General features: G+C 32.4%; 1 long non-coding RNA gene across 1 annotated transcript in view; it reads right to left on the reverse strand.

The window, feature by feature from the left end:
* Nucleotides 1-234: 234 nt before the first annotated feature.
* The window catches only part of LOC143085501 (uncharacterized), a 43,814-nt gene continuing 20,448 nt past the window's right edge, over nt 235-23,600 (reverse strand). The window contains exons 2-3 of the long non-coding RNA XR_012981347.1: nt 15,747-15,802; nt 235-2,828 (exon numbers count right to left, since the gene is read on the reverse strand). This is a non-coding gene — a long non-coding RNA (uncharacterized LOC143085501). The remainder of the gene's footprint in view (nt 2,829-15,746; nt 15,803-23,600) is intronic.

Raw genomic sequence — 23,600 nt, forward strand, 5'->3', positions numbered from 1 at the left:
GGAATGTGCCAAGAGACAACAACCCGACCATAGAGCAGACAACAGCAGAAGGTCACCAACAGGTCTTCAATGCAACGAGAAATTCCCGTTTTTGGCACAACTTTTTGGAAATTTGGCTCCTCAATACTCTTTAACTTTGTACTTGTTTGGCTTTTAACTGTTTTAATCTGAGCGTCACTGATGAGTCTTATTGTAGACTAAACGCGCGTCTGGCTTATTAAATTATAATCCTGGTACCTTTGATAACTATCTTAAAAAGTATTATAATTACAAATAGGTTGACAATTTTTAAAGCACCAAATGATCAGCTGTAAAATTACAATATGTCAACACGATTGAAACTGTCTGTAACTATTCATAGAGTTATCGCCCTTTTGTAAAAAAAATTCTCTCAAAAAGTGGCAACTGGTGAAGATGAATGTGAGCAACACAGGCTCTTAATAGCTTTTTTTTACCAGGGCTCGTATTTGATATCATATACATTTGTATAAAGTTACAAATGTCTCTTTTCTTATAACACTTTTTTTTGTTCTTATATTTATTCATTCATGCATTTCAATTATTAAATAAACGTTTAATTATTTGATTCACAATCCAAGACCATATCCATGATATTAAAGACATAAATTTTGAAGGTATCAGATTCTATTCCTACGTACATTCTTCCACTGATTCCGAATAACACTATACTTTCAGAAATCTTTCATCGTCAGCAAAATATATAGGATTGTCCACACTTTTGTCAAGTTCTTCTGTTGTAGAACATAGTTTTTCTTCTGACTGATCCCCGTTTATATCAGAATTGTCATATGACTGTTCGTGACATTGGGTAGTATTTCCGGTTCCTGTTACGCCAACAACTATTCCATCCTCATTCGAATTCACCCTTAACTGAATGTCGTTCACTGAAGTTTCCTGTTCTTCAATAGGAAGCAATGCCGCTCGCGGACTATCCTTATGATCCATCAATTTCATTCTGACACCGTTCTCCGAGTAAGAACTATTTGTGCGCGGTATTTTTGTAAGAGTGTAATCATACGAATTTGATCCATTTGACATGAAGGATGACAATGTAAAAGATCGTGACCTTTTCTTAAGATAATATTCCCGCGCACAAATTATCATTCCGGCACATACAAGAATAACTGAGATGGCTGTAGCGCAGATTATCACAATAATATCAACTTCGTTTAATCCCATTAGGAAAATTTCTGAACCAATTTCATGATTTGTATATAGATATATTCTGATAGCTTTGAAATTCAATCTATAATTATCAACGAGGACTGTTATGACAAAGTTGTTATTTTTTATCATAGTCTGAATAATTTCTGTTAAGTTTTTATGTGTTGTGTTATATACATTGAATGACAGACGCAAAGGACCACATAATATATTTATCGGTTCCACACTCAATCCTTTTGTGCCTGCCTGAAAGGCAACGATGTTCATCAGACTGCCCCAAATTTCCTTCAATGCCTCTTGGTTTTCTAACGATTTGCATTCACCGGTAAACTCGATTTCAAAACTGAAATTGTATAAATTCCTCTTGTGTGAGTTTGGTTTTACAGTTACTTGAACTCTATCGTTTAGAGAATATGTCATTTGATGATATTTAGTCGACATAGAAGGTTGAATAGTAGTGTCTCCAAGTGAATAAGTGGAAGATACATGCGACACATTTAACAAATTGGATATATTTGATCCAAAAAGAGATTTACTTGCAGCACTCAGGGATGTTTTGCTTGTTGGAACGTTTGTTATGACTGATGTTGAAAACATATTTATTGCGGCAACGGATGACGAAGACACTAAACGTGGATGACTTACAGAATTTAAAAGTGAGGAAACAGTAGCTTGTGTACTTTGGAGAGTCACGTCGCCTGAAGATGCAGATACAATAGGAAAGAGAGTTGAAGTAAAATCACTATGTTGTGTTAAATTCTGAGTTTTCAGATTTATTGATGTCGATGGCACAGCCTGTGTAGCTTTCGAAGATGACAGATTTATCTTTGTGTTAACTTCTGTTTCTAAATGTGAAATCCCAGGAGTAGATCCTATCATATTTGTGAAATCTCTAACCTCACCATTGACTAATGAGCTGATTGGTTCAGTTGACGACTTTGATAGTTGATCAATAATCATGCCAAACGGCCGCGTCGTTATTTCTGGTTGGAATGACGTTTGTAACACATGCGCCCGTGTCGTAGTTTGTAACACGTGTTCCCGTGTCGTTGTTCTTAACACATGTGCTCGAGTCGTTGTTCTTAACACATGCGCCCGTGTCGTCGTCTGTAAAACATGTGCCCGTGTCGAAGTTTGTAACACACGTCCTTGTGTCGTCTCTGTGTGTATTTCAGACGAAATGTTCGGCGTGTTATAAACAGATACATTTTGTACTAGTAAACTTTCTGTAGATAAAAATGTCGATTTTGTCACTGAAGGGCTATGATTGACAGTGGAAATTTTTGAAACCGATACATTGTTTAATTGAATAACTGGCGATGTTAATATGAGGGAGGATACCTGTGAAGAAGGATCTACTGAATCAGTTAATGCGTGTGGTCTGTTACTTTTCGTTGTTGCGTTGAGTTCCCCATCGGTATTAAAAATGGTTATTGTAGATGACGCAAGTGGCATTTTTAGAACTGATCTCGTTGATTTTAGCTCATCAAAGTGCGTCTGAAGCTCGATGTTTGAAGTAGAAAATGTGTGTGGTAACATTGAACGAGTTGTTGTTGGCACAACATTGTCAATTGTTCGTTTTGTTCTTATACTCGAGGATTCAAATTGCGTATTGTCAGTTGATAGTTGTCCTCTTGTTATACCTGACGAAAGATAAACAATAAGTTTACTTCATTAGAAAGTCAAGTACTTAGTTTAAGATATAGGAAAATAAAAACAAACATGTCTTAATGTAAGGTCTTAATGTAAATAAGTGATTCTTTGGAAGTTTTTTTATTAGTGGTTGACGTTTGTTGATGTGGTTCGTAAGTGTTTTTCATTTCTCGTTTTTTTTATATAGCTTGGACCGTTGGTTTTCCTGTTTGAATAGTTTTACACTAGTCATTTTAAGCCCTTTAAAGCTTGCAGTTCGGTGTAAGCCAATGCTCCGTGTTAAAGGCCTGTGACTTGGGTGGAGAGTTGTTTCATTGGCACTTTTATCACATATTCTCATATCTAAATATGATTATTCCGAAGATTTCCTTTAAGAATGTGATCACTATAGATCTTACATACATATTGGCTAGATAAAAACGATAACTTACAAAAAAATAAAGTATGACTGATAATTATATCAACAGTCAACATTACTAATGTTTGACTTCACGCTCATAAAACTCCAATTTTTGTTTATAGAAACAGTGTCGAAAGTGTATGAACAAATCTGTAAGAAAGAAATTTGACCTTTAAGTGATGGCGTTGGTTGATTTTAAACTGTAATACCTTATATTAAATTATCTGCATCAACTCATAGAAACTCCTCTGTGACATTTGAATCGTATTAGAGTATATAATGAATAGCATAACTACTGTAGCTTCACAATTCAATTAAATAACGGCGCCATTTCTAAGTAATTGAAATGTTACTGAACAACAACGCTTTTCTGTAAAGTAAATGTCACGCTAGAGATTCATTTAAACCTGTATATCAAATCTTTTTCTCAGTAGACATATGTCCCGAGTCGATCGACTTTCAATCTCCTAAAAGCATCAAATCCTTAAAAAAAGATCGTAACGAAATTGCAATCGATTTTGTATTAACTTTATTCCTACATTCTTGAGCAAGCAATATCGAGAAAGATTTATTGAAAAACAAGAAACACATCCAACGCATATAACATCTGATAAGCTGCGAAAGCCACATATTAGAGACAAATGTGTTCTCTTGACATTGTGTTTAATATTATATGCATTGCCTAATTAAGGAATTACGACTACAAATCCCTCATGACACCAGTAAAAGTTATCTTGTTCCGCAAAAACACGATTTAGACGAAGGAATTTATTGACAAGTGATTCGTTATACAGGAGTTCTCGTTTATTCGTATTTGATGTATTTTATATGCGTTTATAATTAACAGGCTACATATGTGCAGCAAGAGCAATACCCTATACAGTCATTTTAGTATAGTTTAGTTACGTTTTTCATTAATGAAATAAATGTGTACGGAATCATAAACCATCTATCTCCACGGTAGGCATAGTGTCCGGCTAGGATCGTGGTTTTTCGAGTGATTTGATCGGGCTTTTTCGAGTGTGACCACTTTTTTTCGAGTGAATATGATCAAAAATGTAAACAAACAGACTTCTTTTCTAATAAGACGTGATATAGAAGCTTCAGTTTGATAAACAAGGTTGTACATGATGTGTTAGCATTTGAGATATAAAGATAGTATCATTCTGACATCACTTTTCGTTTAAAACGTTAAATTTAGCTTTAAAATGCTTTTATTCCAAAGTACCGAATAAAGCCATTTTCTTACACATATCAATGCAAATGTCGACGGAAATGCATACATGGATTCTATGTATCCTTAGATATACAAACACTTTACAAAAATTATTGTTATTGCATTGAAAACGACATTTTGAGAGCAAATTCAGTTTTTCATGTCCGGGTTTTTTCGAGAGCAGTCCGGGCTTTTTCGAGTGTGTCCTTTTTTTAATCGAGTGATTATACTCATTTCTTATGGCTACAAATCTTATGTGTTTACGTTTAAAAACTATAAAATAAAGGCTCAAATTAAGTACTTTCAAGGCACATGGTGTATCAACACTTGCATTTTATCATGAAACCAGTATCGTTCATTTGTATATATATTCTTTTTCCCAATCTTATAAATTGCATGTGCAGTATATATCCGGGATGTCAACAATCTAATGTGAGTGTTCCGGACCATATAAGTATTTGGACCTCATGGGATGACTATTACTGAACAGCAAAATGTCGACTCGGAAGATAACTTCTAAAAATGTCTTAATGAACTATTAAACAAGAGTTCAACTGTTTTACCAACTGACAAAAAAAAATCGATATGATAAAGAGTCTAATAATTGATACTAGAGACGGACAGAAAACAGATACACCCAACTTAGACAATTAATTGAAAGACAATGGGTTTCAACTTGTAACTTGTGATGTTTTGGGTAGCCTTTGAACTTTAAAATTAATACATTTCATGTAACCATCATTGTTATAGATAAGTTCATTGTTTTATTGAATCGTTTCTAATGTATAAAATTGAGAATGGAAATGGTGAATGTGTCACAGAGACAACAACCCGACCATAGACCAGACAACAGCAGAAGGTCACCAACAGGTCTTCAATGCAGCGAGAAATTCCAGCACCCGGAGGCGTCCTTCAGCTGGCCCCTAAACAAATATATGTACTAACAAAGGCCAGAGGCTCCTGACTTGGAAAAGGCGCAAAAATGCGGTGGGGTTAAACATGTTTATGAGATTTCACCCCCTATACCCCTAGCCAAAGTAGAAAAGTAAAAGCATAACAATACGCACATTAAAATTCAGTTCAAGAGAAGTCCGAGTCTGATGTCAGAAGATGTAACCAAAGAAAATTAACAAAATGACAATAATACATAGATAACAACAGACTACTAGCAGTCAACTAACATGCCAGCTCCAGACTTCAATTAAACTGATTGAAAGATTATGTCTTCATCGTGTGAATATCAGGCAAAATTCTTCCCGTTAGGGGTTTAGTATCATACCATCATAACATATATGAGAAGATATACCTATATGGTTCCAAATTGGGGTTCCCTTTGGGCACTTATTTTTTTGCCACTCTTTCGCCAAAACAATATATTTTTCGCCACTTTATTACTTTTTTCGCTAAATAGCATAACTACATCTTTCGTTTAAATTTTTTCTACCCCACCCCATCCCTAAACCGTTGGTTTTCCCGTTTGAATTGTTTTGAACTAGATTAAGGGGCCCTTCATAGCTTGTCGTACGGTTGGAGCCAAGGCCCCGCGTTGAAGGCCGTACCTTGGCCTATAATGGTTTACCTTTATAAATTGTTATTTTGAGGGAGAGTTGTCTCATCGACACATATACCACATCTTCATATATCTATCATATGGTCCGACCATTCGCGTACAGTTTGACCATATGAAAATACGCATATGGTCGTGACCATACGCGTATGGTCCTAATACTCATATGGTCCGGAACATAAGCATAGACAATTCGAATTGAGACGTACATGCATATATTGTATAAGATGAGATGTATGTTCTTAAAAGAGTATACATCTTAAGATACATTTCATGATCTATTTGTCTTGTATCTTGTATTGTTTATTTTATTTTTTAAGAAATGGAAACCGAAAATGACTAAATGCTACAACTGTGAGGAGAAGTCTGATTATACAAATATAATAATTGGTATACAGCAACTAAACACCATGATAACTCCCTTGTAATAAAAGAAAAGTGTCTAAAAAGTGGAAAATATGAATATTAATCAAGACATTGAAATGTTATTCCTGGTGTCTTTCGATGCACTGGACATGATATACACAGTTTGTATTTGTCTATCATTGCTGAAGGATCATATTTAGGCTAATGATCTATTCATTTCATTGTTGATTTTATCTGAAATTTTATTCACATTTTATGTTCAATGGCAATAAAAATGGGAGGGATTAAGTGTGTGTGTTTTTTTATGTTTTTTTATTAATAGGTTTCTTTTTTTAGTCTTCGGAGTTCACCACAAGAAATATTATTAACTGTAAAATCAAAAGTAGCATGGAATGAAGTTAAAATGAATATGAGACCCCTGCATAATGTTCTAGACACCGTTTTGTTAAGGATCAAGTTATATCTAAATGAACACTGGAAAGGAGTTGTATAACGCTCTCCAAACAGAATATTTGCATTAAATTTTCCTTTTGATATGTTTTTGATGACTTATTGGGAAAATATGATATTGTCCTTCACTTAATTACAGTTATAAACTAGAAAAAAGTCATTTTTTAAGGCCTAGAATACCTTCAAATTTTCTGTAAAAAACCCGGACCATTTGTCTAAAAACCCGGACGAAATCACAGTTGCTCTCGAAAAAACCCGGACAATAACAAACACTGATTTATTTAATAAATACAAGGAAATTGAGATTCTTTGTTGATCAAAACATATATAGTTTTCAATATAAGATGGGTAGTAATGTTAAAAACTGTTATAATTACGAAATATTCGTTAATTGAACTTATCGCATGTTTTATCATTCGAAAAAGCCCGAACTACACTCGAAAAAAATGGACCAAATCACTCGAAAAACCACGATCCTAGCCCGACACTATACCTACCGTGTATCTCTATCTAATTAAAAGTGAAGCGTTGTTTTACACGCGACAATTTTGATATATTTACAGAAAAACATTTTGAAAATATATCTTTTACAAGATCACCAGACTTACAAAGTAAAACTGAGAAAGGACATGGGACATTCATACATGTAGAAGTTCATAGAAATATATATACGACTGAAAAAAATTATAGCAACGGTCTCATATATATTCAGAAAACCACCAAAAAGTTTACATTCCGTTTTTTTGGTAATATTTTTGGAAACGCAAATGTTTAGATATGGGTTGTATAATTATATTAATCATTTAACAAAATATTCACACAATGAGAAAGTCTAGAAAACAACAACGTATATCATAGTTTTAATGCGTTTGAAAGAACAAACTGATAAGCCATGCTGTTGTTTTGTAGGCATTGAAAATGTATTTTCGCCCTTCTTTCCCGAAGAAGAAATTGTGTCGGTTTTCTTTCTTCAAATTATCTATACATAAAATGTCTTTCTGGTATTAGTAGTCGGCTGATATTTGTGAATTTCAAAATCTCTCTAAGAAATAAATGTAAAAGACAGTCTAAAGATATTGGACATTAAACTCTTTTAAAAGTCGAAACTGACAATGACATGGCTAAAACGGAAAATAATAAAAACAAAAACAAAATTAAACAAAACAAAAAAATAGAAAACTTTACGACTGATCAACACGACCCCAACCAAAAACTGGGGTGTTCTTATGAAATTGGGTATATTTTGTGTGACTTATAATTATATTTATCGCTATTTTGTGCATTTTTCCTTTGATCTTTTTTTGTGATAAATTTCATATGCTACTCGCTTGAGATGGAAAATTATCGCTAGAAACTAAACATGCACGTGGCGTTGCTAACGAAATTGACATGAAATTGACAACGTCGTCATAGGTAAACTAGCGATAAAAATATTATCATTGTTCATCTCAGCTCGATTGCCTTTCTCGCTTTCGCCGTCCCGGCTCAAGCGAGAAAATCAATCTCGCTGAGATGATCAACGATAATCTATAAATATCATTTATTACATTGGTTGCAATGAATTACATTGATTTCCCAGTTAGATAAAAACCGATAATTTCACATGTGAAATAATATCAGATTATTACATGGCATTTTTCATATCGCATGTATTATCAGCCCTAGGTTCAATATCAGCCCAAGAGCCGCATGGCTCGAGGGCTGATATTGACCGAGGGCTGATAATACATGCGATATGAAAAATGACATGTTATGATCTTTTTATCATATGCTTCAACAGTAGAGAAAAATAACAGATTCATATAATGATCCTTCTACGTGGTTCCCGAAAAGAAGTTGAAAGAGTAAAAAGTTCACGGACGTTGGACCCAAAATTTGATACATTCAATATGAAATCTTTCTATCATATGCCTCAACTGAGGGAAAAAAAATCATTTAAATATTGACGAATCGACAAAAAATAATTCAACAACATACATAATGAACATTGTTTGGAAAAGTCAACTTTTTTAAAGTAACTTTCTAAATAATGTTTCAGAAAAACTTAAAAACTGCATTTATTTAATTTTTTTTTTTTTTTTTTTTTTTTTTAATTTAATTTAATCATTTTACACCATATACTTTCCACTATTCAAATAATTGTTTTGTACACTACTTTGTAATGTTTTTCACTGAAAACGTAGCATTGAGATGTATTTTCCGGAATTTGCCGAGTATCACCGGAATGCCATGTGATAACGTTACGGAAAGGCATGTGATAACAATTGAATCATGTGATAAACTTTTCATATCAGCCCGCTAAGCACCAATTCGGAAAATATGGAAAATACTTAAATTTAATGCTATTATCATACGGTAAAAATCATATGTTATTTAGTCTAAGTATATGATAAACGTGGTTATTTCACTCTCTGACGTCATACAACAATAGGCGTTGTCAAGACGTCGATAACGTCGGATCAAAACAAATTGTCAATGCGTAGGAAAAAGATATAGTTCCTTACATTTTCTACATTAATTTCATAAAAAAAAAGCCATTTACCAATGTAATGAAAAGAATAACTAATCGCCGTATTTGAATATCAAAAATAAGACAACGCGTGACCGAACGACGCATGGATTAAACGAGTGCGCATAGTTATACTATAAGTATACTAGAACACACCCGTGATATATCGCGAGTCCGTGACTGAATTAAAGTAAATAACTATGCGTAAAGCCTTATTTAAGTATTCATTTTTTGGTATTGTCATCTGATTAAGCCATTAAGATGCACTAGAACATATCAATATTGGTAATATTTATTATTTGGAAAACAAAAGGGCTTGGAATGAAGTATTTTTTAATCAACAGCATTGTCCTATATTAGTTATAAGATCTTATTAAATAAAGATGGATCCTTTAATTCGCTGTTTTACGTCATGCCGGCTATCGATTGAAAACTGTACCTATAGGCTTTATTTTAAGTCCAGATTTTTAGTATTCGTATTGTCATCTTAGAAAGTCATACTGATTAAAATACTACAATAGGGAACAATGTGACAATGATTGAATTTAGTAGTGTCAACCTCTTGATTATGACCCGTGTATATAGCAAAATCCTAAATACACCGTTTGGTGGTGCTCCTGTCAGATGCGTAACGTACAGATAAGGTGATAGGTAACAGGTGAATATACTATTGGTATCGGTATCGGATTCGACCCGGAACTTGTTAATTATTGGCAATATTACAAAAAGTCTGGAAAGGTGTAATTTTTAGTCAACACCATTGTCCTATATTAGCTTTATATAAAGTTGAATTCTTTGATTTGTCGTTTTCACCCCATGACGTCTGATAAATTGGACCTCGTTATTTTAGTATTATTGTATCTTGTGTGTACTATTGTTTGACTGTTTGTCTTTTTAGATTTTAGCCATGTTGTTGTCAGTTTATTTTTAATCTACGAGTTTAAATGTTCCTCCGGAATCCTTAAAATTCGGTCATCTTTATTAATTCTATAATTTTCATTATAACTTCATTATATCATTTTGAAGTAAAAATATTATTTTAATTCAAAAGAGAGCCATTATTATCTAAAAAAAAAAATCTTATAAAACTAGATTATTTAATAAATGTTGTTAACATATTCTGAACCTAAATTTGAATTGCACACATGATAAAATTTTAAGATTGGCAATCATATGTAGGAGAAAGAACTACATTCCCCAATTCATGTTATGTACATGTATCTAAGCTGTTCATCTCTTTCACTGACGTTACATGGGATTTTATGTTTTAAATCAACTGAAACAAAAAGAATAATTAGGAAAAAAATCATAGTTATATAACTATGTTTAGCAAAATGTCGCAACCTTCCTTCGGATTTAATGTAAATTGCATGTATAGTTATATATACTTTAACTATTCCATTACATTACACAGATTGGTATAATCAAGCCAATAGATTCCCATCAAATTCACATATACACAATAATAGGTGCTATATTAATCGCCGGGATTGTTATTTACATCGAAAAGTAACCAATTTGTCGATGTTTGCTGTCGAATTAATATGACTAGTTACTGATTTGAATTGACGTCATTGAAGCTTACACATATTTAGATTCTTCATGCTGGAAATTAATTATACATGTAGGATCATTATAAGGTTTCAAAAGTTTTACTGCATGTAGCATTTTGTGATGTAAAGACTTATAATTGTAATTTAACAGCACATCTATTTTGCAGTACTATGCACGCATATGGCGACAAAAATATCCCTTTTCATCATGAGGAGAAACATATAAGTTAAATTTATTGTAATCTATAAAAGTACAGTAAGTTTGGAAGGAGATCTACGTATACGTCAATGAAACAGCAACACAACTACTAAAATAACTCGTTGACACATACACTGTTACAAAGCACATACACTATTGCAACACACATACACTGTTACAAAACACATACACTATTGCAACACACATACACTGTTACAAAACACATACACTATTGCAACACACATACACTGTTACAAAACACATACACTATTGCAACACACATACTGTTGCAACACACATACACTATTGCAAATCACATACACTGTTACAAAACACATACACTATTGCAACACACATACTGTTGCAACACACATACACTATTGCAAATCACATACACTCTTACAAAACACATACACTATTGCAACACACATACACTGTTGCAACACACATACACTGTTGCAACACACATACACTATTGTAACACACATACACTGTTGCAACACACATACACTATTGCAACACGCATACAATGTTGCAACACACATACACTATTGCAACACACATACACTGTTACAAAACACATACACTATTGCAACACACATACACTGTTGCAACACACAAACACTGTTGCAACACACATACACTATTGCAACACGCATACAATGTTGCAACACACATACACTGTTGCAATACACATACACTATTGCAACAAACATGCACTATTTCAACACACATACACTATTGCAACATGCATACCCTGTTGCAACACATACACTGTACTGGGTCGATACCTCTGCTGGTAGACTATCAGTCCCCGAGTATATCATCAGCTTAATTGTCAGTATTTCGGTACTGACATGATTTAACAAACTTTACTTAAATTGTCCGTTGTTAAATTTTTAAATTATTAAGAAATTAAGGTTTCAACTCCCTCGGGCAAAGTTGGCTTTAAATGAATTTGGCTATTTATTTTAGGTATTTTTGACACATAGGTCTTCAACGGTTTCGGTACTTATACATCTTCGGATTTCAAATGTTTGCATGGTTTTGAGTGTTCCTGATGAAGGTAAATCCAGAAAAGCGCGTTGGACGCAAGAAATTATTAGACGTGATGTTCTCAATATTGCTACACACATACACTATTGTAATATCTTTAAATCGACCAACCTATAAAGATTCTGCATTGACCTTAAAAGAGCTTGAATCAACCAAATTCATTTGATGAAATAAAATATTAAGATACAATAACCTAAGACTAATGACGTTTCGGACTGAAATTCGGCACATGAATATGAAGTCGGCTTAAAATTAAAAAAAAAAAAAAAAAATCGAAATTCTATTTTTTTTAAATCTCGACCACAGTTATAGCATAAGGTACACAAAAGTGTGTAAATTACAGTCGGTACACAAAAATCTTTAATTTTGAAAGGTTTCATAATTTTTTAAGCTCTGGAAAAGTTCTTGTATTTAAGATGTTTCGCTGCCTCCATTACAAACTAGTTGTTTATTTGATGGCAATTATGAAGAAATATAGGAATCTGTATTTAAATTGATATCTTTTAAGATGTCAAGGGTTTTCAAAGCTATGAAAAATTGAAGGCATAATAAGTATCGATTCGTTAAACTAGGCAAATTTTAGTTACTATTTTGTTCATAGATATAAAGAGATGTGATATGAGTGCCAATGAAACAACACTCCATCCAAGTCACAATTTGTAAAAGAAAAACCATCATAGGCAATTTTCTCCTAATTAGAAATTATGACATTATCATTAAGATACAATAACATGGAACATCCTAGCTGATTATCAGCAACAAAACACAGTATCAAAAAAATATGATGTATGTAACCACAATCATGAACCATAGGGATTTAACGTCCATATTCTGACCTGAAGTGGATGCTCATTTATACATATCGCACAGCCAATGTTAGTTCTCAACTCCCTTTTCAGGAATAAGGACAACTTGGACAAAGACAACTAGGCCAATATGAGGACAACTCAGACTACACTGTAAGACAACTCGAACCAGTTTAATAGATAAGTTGAAACAGTTTGATAGACAATTAGGACCTGTTTGCAAGACAGGTCGGACATGTTTGAAAAATAACTGTGACCAGTTTATTTGAATAACGATAGTTTAACAAAAAGTACACTAAAAAATAAACAGCAAGAACCAATACAGAAAAAAAAACCCTTTACTCTAAAATAATGGAATAATTGATAAAAAATAAGCAAAATATACACTGAGTTCTTATTAATGTTCGTAGTGACTGAGAGCAAGCTGAAAGTACTTAACCCGTTTTTTTGTATTAAAATCTTCATAGAATATTCCCTGAACTAATTTTAAAGAATAAAATTGAGAATGGAAATGGGGAATGTGTCAAAGAGACAACAACCCGACCAAAATAAAAAAACACAACAGCAGAAGGTCACCAACAGGTCTTCAATGTAGCGAGAAATTCCCGCACCCGGAGGCGTCCTTCAGCTGGCCCCTAAACAAATATATACTAGTTCAGTGATAATGAACGCCATACTAATTTCCAAATTGTACACAAGAAACTAAAATTTAAATAATACAAGACTAACAAAGGCCAGAGGCTCCTGACTTGGGACAGGCGCAAAAAATGCGGCGGGGTTAAACATGTTTGTGAGATCTCAACCCTCCCCCTATACCTCTAACCAGTGTAGAAAAGTAAAAGCATAACAATACGCACATTAAAATTCAGTTCAAGAGAAGTCCGAGTCTGATGTCAGAAGATGTAACCAAAGAAAATAAACAAAATGACAATAATACATAAATAACAACAGACTACTAGCAGTTAACTGACATGCCAGCTCCAGACTTCAATTAAACTGACTGAAAGATTATGATTTCATCATATGAACATCAGACACAATCCTTCCCGTAAGGGGTTTAGTATCATACCATCATAACATATATGAGAAGAACATAACCCGTGTCATGCCAACAACTGTTTTTAGAATAAATGTGTTTAGTTCCGACGCAAAGACCTTATCAGTGACTCAACATTTTTGTAATGTCATAACAGAACTATTTGTATAATGCTTTAATATGATATAGATATTTTGAAACCTCTTGGTGAATAATTAGGAGTTTTCACTTAACTAACTGTCACCAAGCAGTCTTCCGTGTTGTCTTACTACGGATGCTATTCTTACGTCTTTTAAGTGGCTGCTGTGGTTTACCAACAAACTTAATACCACATTAATATTGAATAAGATATCTAGTGCTCCTGATTTTGCAAGTAAGATTACAGAATATTGCGTAAGTTATCCAATTAAAGAAACAGTTAGAAGCTTTTGGTGACAATATGATTGTTTTGCATGTCAGATATTGTTTGTTATTTGTGGATTTTACGTCACAGAGAAGTGTTTTGGAGAAGATCTTGAGTGTTTTCGATTAGTGTTCCATTTCATTAAAATTTCGCTGATCACTTTTGACAATTATATATCCCATTTTGAAAAGAATTTCACTCCAAATTGACTGGTTTTTTTATCTTGACTTCGGTACCTCCTAAGACAAAGGTCGTCAATAATCTTCATTGAAACACAGCATCTCTACATCTTGTCTAAAAGCATTTCTTTTAAGAAAAATGTTCGAATTAAGTCCGTCCTACGAACTTGGGGTATATTTGGGTACAATAGGATTTCGTGTCATAATTCTGCTCGATTTTATATAAAAATGACCATCCTTTTTTATGACATTTAATGAATGACTATTATCTATTTTGAATTTATTGAACCATAAAACTAATTTTTGACTCTTCACATTGAATAATCCGCGAAGCGGATTATGTAAAATGTGAAGAGTCAAAAATTAGTTTTATGGTTCAATAAAATCAAAATAAATTATTGCCATTCATTATAAATAAATTTCTATCAAAAATAAGGCTCAAAGAACTTTTTATATTATTTATATTAACAATAACAACGTACACACATGTTGGCGTATGAATACACAACGTCAGAGTGGGCGTGTCGCCATCAAAATTGACAACATTGAAAATAAAACTAATAATTTTAACCAATCAGAAGACAGTAAAAACACCAAATTTATTTATTCTATATTAAAATGGATTCATGTTTGAATACTGTATATTGATTTGGGGTATGACCTTCATATCGTTACATTGTAACACATCTGCAATTGGGAATTTTACATTATAATTGATGATCAATTATTATAGATTACATGTATCAAATTAAATCATTAAAATATATGTGCTCCTCACGATGTCAATTCATATATAAAAACTTGAGGGTCACTGTATATATTTGAATTATGATTGATGATATAGATTAAGTGGTTATATAAGTTTTGATATAACTATAGGTACTGAATTTCAGTGAATGCTATATTAAAATAGTACGTTTTTGTGGAAAAAATGCACCGGCCTAGAAATCTTTTGTATTGAAAAACATTATGCGTCAGATAATATAAAGGGAAAGCTGTCTTTCAAACCTCCAAAAGAAAAATCTTAGAAATCGTTATCAGTTAGAGAGAAGTATGTTTAAAATATTTTATACGAAATATTGCAATGCTTGGAATTGGCAATACTGGAATTCATCTTTTAAAATTATTTCATTTAACTAAAGATTGAAATATAAAGTGAATTACTTACTTGTAAATAACGGGAAAATGATGATAATTATCTTCGTTTCCATCTTAAAACTTTGTCTGAAAATACAACAAAGACAATGTTTATGTAATTTTCCATGAATAATTACATTATTGAATTGCCTATATACTACAGTCATTTGCAGTTACAGTGAACAATTTACTGGTACGGAAACCTTGTAGACAGCTCATTACCTCAAAACGGCATGGTTGCGCTTTAGCAATTTTTCAATAATCGGATGTGAGAAACTCTGCTCAAGGGTAAATTCATTTTTAAATTCATTTTTTTCTCCTTTATTAGACATATCGGGAAGGAACAGTTCAGTAGATATTACCAGATTTTCTACTAAACTGTATATGTAGCCAATTATACTGACTTGAAATTAAACATTCGTTGTGATATCGATAAACCTGTCACAGTTTTGTAAAATCTATTCTTTAGGACAAATCAAGCTGCTCATTAAAGTAACAAGGATTGTTTTGATATTTTTAAGCGAGGATACTAATTGCGTAAGACAGCAATCACAATCTTATTGACGACACATCGCGTCTATAATGGTATATATAATTATCATATAGTGTAAAAAAGTCGTAGTTTCAACGTGAACAAAACTTGTTGTATACACTTAAAAAAAAAACAATTCAATAATAGTACTAGTGTAATAAGGGCGATCCGTATCTTTTAATATCTTAATGATGTATACCCTCCACTCCTCTTGCTCATATATATAGAGAAACAATTATTTCAAGAACACTGTAAACGACCTTTGTTGCTATAAAGTTTTGCCTAAACCAGTAACATGCGGACAAGTTAAGAATTTTTTATGAACTTGAGTGTGAACCATCTTATTTAGAAACGGAAAAAAACATATCAAGTAAAATACTTGCATACATAACATTTTTTTTAAGTCCTCAATTCTTTTTTACAAACATTGGAAAATATAAACCAAATTATAAGCAGTCATTATCCATCTGAACACAGTAGCAAATAGTGACACAATTTGAAAACGCCATAGAGAGTGTTGAACTAGTGAAGAAGTATCCTTTCATGACAAAAAACAGCTACTTTTTCAGATTTTTTCTATATATCTAAATGGTCTGATCTGATCATTTAGATATTAAGAAATATGAAATGTAAAATTGGCAAAATAATCTTTCAACAACTCCTTAAAAAGATTTACAACATTAAAAGGTTTGTAGACTCTCTGCGAAGTTCTAAGGTCTGGGTTAAAAAAACCTGACATCATCTTTGAAAATATTTACTAAAAAATCACCAGTTAGTTTGAAAAGAATAGAAAAATATCAAAACATTTCCTTTATAGAAGTTCACAACTTCACTATATATGTTCAATTATTTTGTTAGGTTTCAAAGAATATTTTTAAACCAGTATTAAACATTTATTTTACATTTTGTTTGTCGTTTTTCTTGTGGATGAAAATTGACTACTCCCATAATATTACTTGATTTATTTCCCTTGACTGGGCGGGTTTGAACCGGTTCGATCACCAAAGACCAGTCCATCTCTAGACAGGTGTTTCGGAATAAATTCATCATGAAGTGTCCAGTTGTTCGTCCCATATCTCACATTCAGTTCTTTGGTGACACTGAGAAATCAATAATAATTATAACGGCAATTATCCTTATCACACACATCTTCAAATAAAATTGAGAATGGAAATGGGGGATGTGCCAAAGAGACAACAACCCGACCATAGAGCAAATAGACTGTCGTTATGCAAATTAAAACGTAAGCTCCGCCCGATCAGTTGAAATAACTTTTGTAATACATGGTGAATAATTTCGACATGTGTGCAATCTGTTTGAAATTTCGTGAATATATATTGTAAACTGTACGAAGAATTGCGCGAAATTGGTACCGTCTTCGGTAAATTCTGCTAAAATAATAATAAGTCCCAAGTGGGGAAACATAGGGTAATATTCTATACTATCAGAATAAAAATTTCAGCAAGTGTTCATTTTAAAGATATGAGCTAAAAGCTGCAGGAGGAAATGATTACATAAAAGTGGTACCCACTTTTCCCAATCATCGACCCTCGAGCCAACACCATAATATACGCTGGATTTGGCTTTTAAAGTAACCCAGTTTAACTGCATGGGTCCAAAATTTACCCCAAAATATGAAATCGAATGATTTGATTATAATAACAATTTTAACAGACTGTTGTTTAAGAGATGTCGCTATGTTGGTGCTTTAAGAAGGTCAATGCTACAAAATACATTATGACTGTCCTTTTGAATGTAAATTTATAAGTTAATGTAAAATAATTGATGCATAAGAATTGTATTAAATTATACATGTAGGAATTATATTAATATACCTTTTTTGTGTGAATAAAAAGAAATTGTCATTATTTAAAACAATTTCCAGGTTACGATGAGTTGAAGAACTCTAAGTCTAACCTCTTAAACGATATACAGCAATTGTTAAAAGACGGTAATAAACTTCAATGTTTAAATGAAGGGGAAAGAACAAATGATTGAATATTATTTACCTCATGTAAGTCTAGCCTGTATAGTCCAAGCATTCATTACTTCACAAATGCGTTATTATTACTTAAAATTGTATTTTGAAGAACAGTATTTGACCTCGAATATTGAATGCCAATTCCAATTGCTTGTCTCAAATTCCATTATATTTTCCATAAACATTTACACTTTCGTTATACATTAAAATTTTGTAATTCTATTCCATCGTGATATATCGAGAACAATTACGCCTTATCTTCTGGTGTTATTTCATTGGACAAAACAAAACAACAGAATTGACGAACGTGTAAATAAATATTTCCTTAAAACGTTTTCTATCATGTCAGTCTGACTAGAAATCAGATAGAAAATACATTAAAGCATAAACTTGGCGACACTGTTGTGAAAACGTATTGAATCCAATCAGTTTACTTCTTGTACATAATTTGCAGAAGTTTTTTTTATCTCTTTCTCAGATTTATCTTTTCCCTCTCTTTTTCTCTAGATTTATCTTTTCCCTCTCCATTTCTCTAGATTTATCTGTTTCCCCTCTATTTCTCTAGATTTTATTTCAAACAGGATTATTGTACACATTTTTCGTTAATGGAGTGTCAATTTTGAAAGTAGCAGACAAGTTTTCATCAGTTTTACATACGTGTATTTGTTTGTTCAATAGATACAAGTTTTGGAAACGTTGGCTATCTTTGCAATATTAGAAAAGATCCCTAACAATAACTTTTTGAGGGGTTCATAGTGACCTCTATTATATAAGGTGCAATTTAAGTTTTTTAACTTCTTATTGCAGCTAAAGCGTTCATCAAATTTCCAGTTTTTCATCAAGTTTCCTGAATTTCATAAAATTTTCCAGTATTTCATTGAATTTTCTATTATTTAATAAAATTTCTACAAAAGTTTCAATATTGTTATTGTTTATTTTTTCATTTTGTCTTGAATACACAACGTGTATGCCTGAACTATTTGAAACTTGATGTAAGTTTCAATCCCACTAGCAAAAATAAATTATGTATGGGTTAATTTTCTGTCCAAGCCTATTGTACTTCGTTACATGTAATACGAAGAAACTCAAAGCAACGTCATTTTAGCGCAAATGTTATGGCAGTACGAGAACCTCTATTAATATAACAAATGGATGTCGTTCATGTATATCAATTGTGTAATTGGTGATTTAGTGTTGATCTCTGGAGCTTATACCATCCATTAGCTTCTCTAAGTATAAAATAACTGACCAAACCGCTAACAGAATACTAATGAAGGTTTTACAAAACATTGGAACAGACGCCAAATCTATTTAATTTCGTATGTAATACAACGTAAAATGTGACCGCTGACATCAGATAAGTTAATGCAATGTGTGATGTTAGTGCAGAAACATATATGATATGTAAACAACTGAACATATACAATATAACCATTACCAATGTTTATTAACCGTAACAATAAACAACTGAACATATTATACAATAAAACCATAACAATAAACATTTTAATGTATTTAACTCTACACCACTGAAGAAGAAACACAGTTTGAGTTCCGAAGAAACTTAGAAACAATTTAAAATTTTGCAAAAAACGGAGAAAACATATAGTGTAGATAACAAAACTATTCGATAACTGTATGTACGAAATACCGAAGGAAACACTCATAGACACTGGAGTTATATCTTTTATCACTTTTGAATTCTGAATTGCATTAAATTCAGAGGATTTGACTAATGTAAATGCAGAAGGCGTGATTAAATTGTCAATTGGTCTTTTCCTTTTTCAAGATGCAAATATATACAAGTTATGAAGCATGCCTTCAACCACTATGACGTCTTGATGATTTGATATGAATGATAGAAGACGTGCTTTACACACCAATTAAATGAAAACAAAACTACAAGATATATAAATCATTAAACATATTTAGAGGTCAATATACGATTTTAACAAAAGACAAGTAAATAAACCACATGTGACTTTAAGAGTATTTGGTTTGATGAGACAATTATCTACTACAGACTAATATGTCAAGGACGTGGATGCTGAACTAAAAAGATTGCCCAGAGGACAGAAGTAGTGTAAACAAAATTCTACACTGGAAAAAAATACATCGTTAATTCATTAGTTGATATTAACATTTGAACTATTGCTTCCGGAAAAGAACCGACTAAGCTCGGTATCTTATCTACTTTTTCGTTTATTTTCTTATTATTATTACATGCTTAGTAGTGATTGGAAGTTTTAAACCTTTCCAGTTTGTTTAAATGTTTTATGGTCACACCAGTGTTCCAGTTAGTGAAGTTTGGTGTTGAGTGCTCAAAAATGAGTGACCCACCACATTACAATGTACATCATGTATGTGTATGTCCACAACTATGAACTTGTAATCCTGGAGTAGTCATTGGTTGCTGTTTGTCATAATTATATATGTTCGTATATTTTGTCACATTTTGTCATTACGGAATCTTTAATAGCTATCTATATACATGTACTATGAAATTTGATCAATATTAAACATGACTAAAAACATTTTTTGTCTGTAAAATGTCCCTTTCATTTTTTTATACATTATCTTTCTCGACTTCCAGTTGAACTTTTAAAGATAAAACAAAGTGAGTTTGTTAGAACTAGCCACCAAAGCTGCGGATTAACAGGTATTTTGGATTTTGTAAAATATCAGTTATCGATGTTTATTTTATCTGGAACATAATAATGATATTGACAGTCCCAGATTTTATGCATTCATATTTATTTTTAGACATCTTATAAAAGAGACTTATGAGTCAGTATTACATGACAGATGATAAAAATGTCAGCGTGGGACAAAACGAAATGATCAATAGCAATAAATATCGTCTGCAGAATAGGCATAAATAAAGATTTATAAGTATGAGTGTATTCCTCTGGGCAAAGATCTATTATGCACAGCTATGTGTTTAGTCAATTGCGTAATAAGTCGAATTCTGAGGAGTCATGATCAATGCAATGGTCACTAATTATATGGCGTGAAATTGTCCATTGCTAGTATGAAAATACACTTTGTAAAAGAGGGACGAGTGACAGTCAAACAAATAAATCGAAACAAACCGACAAAGACTGGCTAAAAATGAATGAAGACAAACAGACAAACAACAGAACACATGACACAACATAGAAAACCAAAGAATAAGCAACACGAACCCCACCAAAAACTAGGGGCGACCTCAGGTGTTCCGGAAAGCAAGCAGATCCCGCTCCACGTGTGGCATGTGAAATGTGCTTAGATTCTAAATATATAGCACAATTATGCGCTTCGTTTCATATCCAAAACACATAAAATGTGACGTCTTATGTGCTAAACATGTCTAGTTGATATATCGAATTTCTAACGCTATAGAAGTTGCGCACAATGTGACGATGACAGAGTATGAAGAAAAAGACAAATGAGTTCAAAATAAAGAGCTCACAAGTAGTTTGAATAATGTATATAAACTAAAGAACGGTAGAGTTTATGTTTAAATTAGTTCTTGACACTGTTTCTAGTAATTATTAAACCATAATTTATTCCTAATCTCGTTGGTATATCCTGATTATCGCTATTTGGAAATCTGTCTCGCTTGACCTGAGAATCTATCCCGCTTGAACTTTTGACGTCATACAACAAGCACTCTTCCATTTTGGAGTCAGATATTTTCTAAATTTTGACGTCAACATTTTACGGGAACGTTTGTGATGTCCAGTAATGGCGGACAAATAGCGGTAGTATTGCTAATTATTATAATAGAATAGAGAATGGTTACGAAGATTGTGTCGTCAATTGACAACAATCCGATCAAAGAGTTACGAATACGTAAAAGAAAAGAAGGCAAGGTCATTCAACTTGTTTTCTGTTTTACTCAGATGTAACTGTTCAGTATCAGTATTAAACAGTATCTATGTCTGGAATGTGTTTACTTGCACGTCAAGTCAAATACAAAATTGAAGAGCATTAAAAACCGATATATAAAATAAATTGCCAAATACGGCGAAGGCAATCCATATCAGCTGGGGTAGAATAATTTGAGTGTTTCCAATAGATCATCATTTAAAAAAAGAAATTTTAAGGATTAAGATTTTTACGATTCGCATATTTCATCAGTTCATCGGCAAAACACTGATCTGCTGGAGCTAAGTACTTTAATCATTTGACATTTTGAGCATGATATCTATATTAGTTTTTATTAATTAACTACACTGTTATTGGACTTAATATGATGAAAACTACCTATGCAATATAAGGTGTAAACTCGGCCAATATAGATTTTTTTTCTGTATTGGCCGAGTTATTCTATATTGGCCGAGTTGACTTCTTCTCTAGGTAAATTCCTCCGCAACGGAGCACCCGTGTCACACGGTAAAAAAAAACCCTTATTTTTATGTAATATTGTTTAAAAACATGGAGCAGACTGGATTAGACTTTATACAATCCTTACAGGAATATTGTTGTCCTAAAAGCATGTAGTAATGTAAAATCTATCATAAAAATATTGACACCTACTATTTTATGTACATTAAGCATAAAATAATGTTAGTCCAGATATCTTAAAACACGCAGATTTAAAAAAAGAGGGGAATAGATTTACTAGTAAAAGGTAAAAGGACACAGTTTATTTATTTATTTCTTGACAGAAAAAATAAAGGGATTAATAAAAATATAGAGTGCTATTTAATGGTCTGGGATTTATCGTTACTATGTACACCACTAAAATTAATATTAACTGTTATTTTACTGTACAGAACATGCTGAATTTATATCATTATATTTATATATTACCAGTTGTTCTTCCGTTAAAATAGACGTGGATTAAAGAATATAAAGTACTAAATGGTGGCCCTATTGCCGGCAATGCTATTTTTAGCAATTATCTCCTTAAAAGGCGTTTTTAATAAACTAATTATGGAAAAACTGCTGTTGTCTAATTGAAGCTCGATATCTATTTGTGATTTTACCGCACTCCAATATATATGGTCCCATGGCTTTTCTTGGTGAAATTTGGGGGTTTTCACGATACCTTACGATTTCGCAGAAAATTTTCCCTAATTTTTATCAACATAAAAAAAAATATTTCCGGCCCTTCATCATATACATTTAAGGACAAATTTGTGCCTGCATGAAACTTCATTCATAATGCTTTCCAGAAAAAAAAATTATAAATGATATAACAACCAATCACAGAGAGCCATCTATTTTTATCTCTATGTCATGCTCCCTTCATAAAATGGCTGCGCCCATGTAATTTTATTTGGTACATTGTAACCAATAAGGAATCATAGAACTTTATAAAATCTAAAATATTTAATATTAAACATTACTAATTTAGGCTTTTTAAAATCTAAAATATTGAGTTT

This window comes from Mytilus galloprovincialis, chromosome 8 (genome assembly GCF_965363235.1).
Source record: "Mytilus galloprovincialis chromosome 8, xbMytGall1.hap1.1, whole genome shotgun sequence".
NCBI classification, from domain to species: domain Eukaryota; kingdom Metazoa; phylum Mollusca; class Bivalvia; order Mytilida; family Mytilidae; genus Mytilus; species Mytilus galloprovincialis.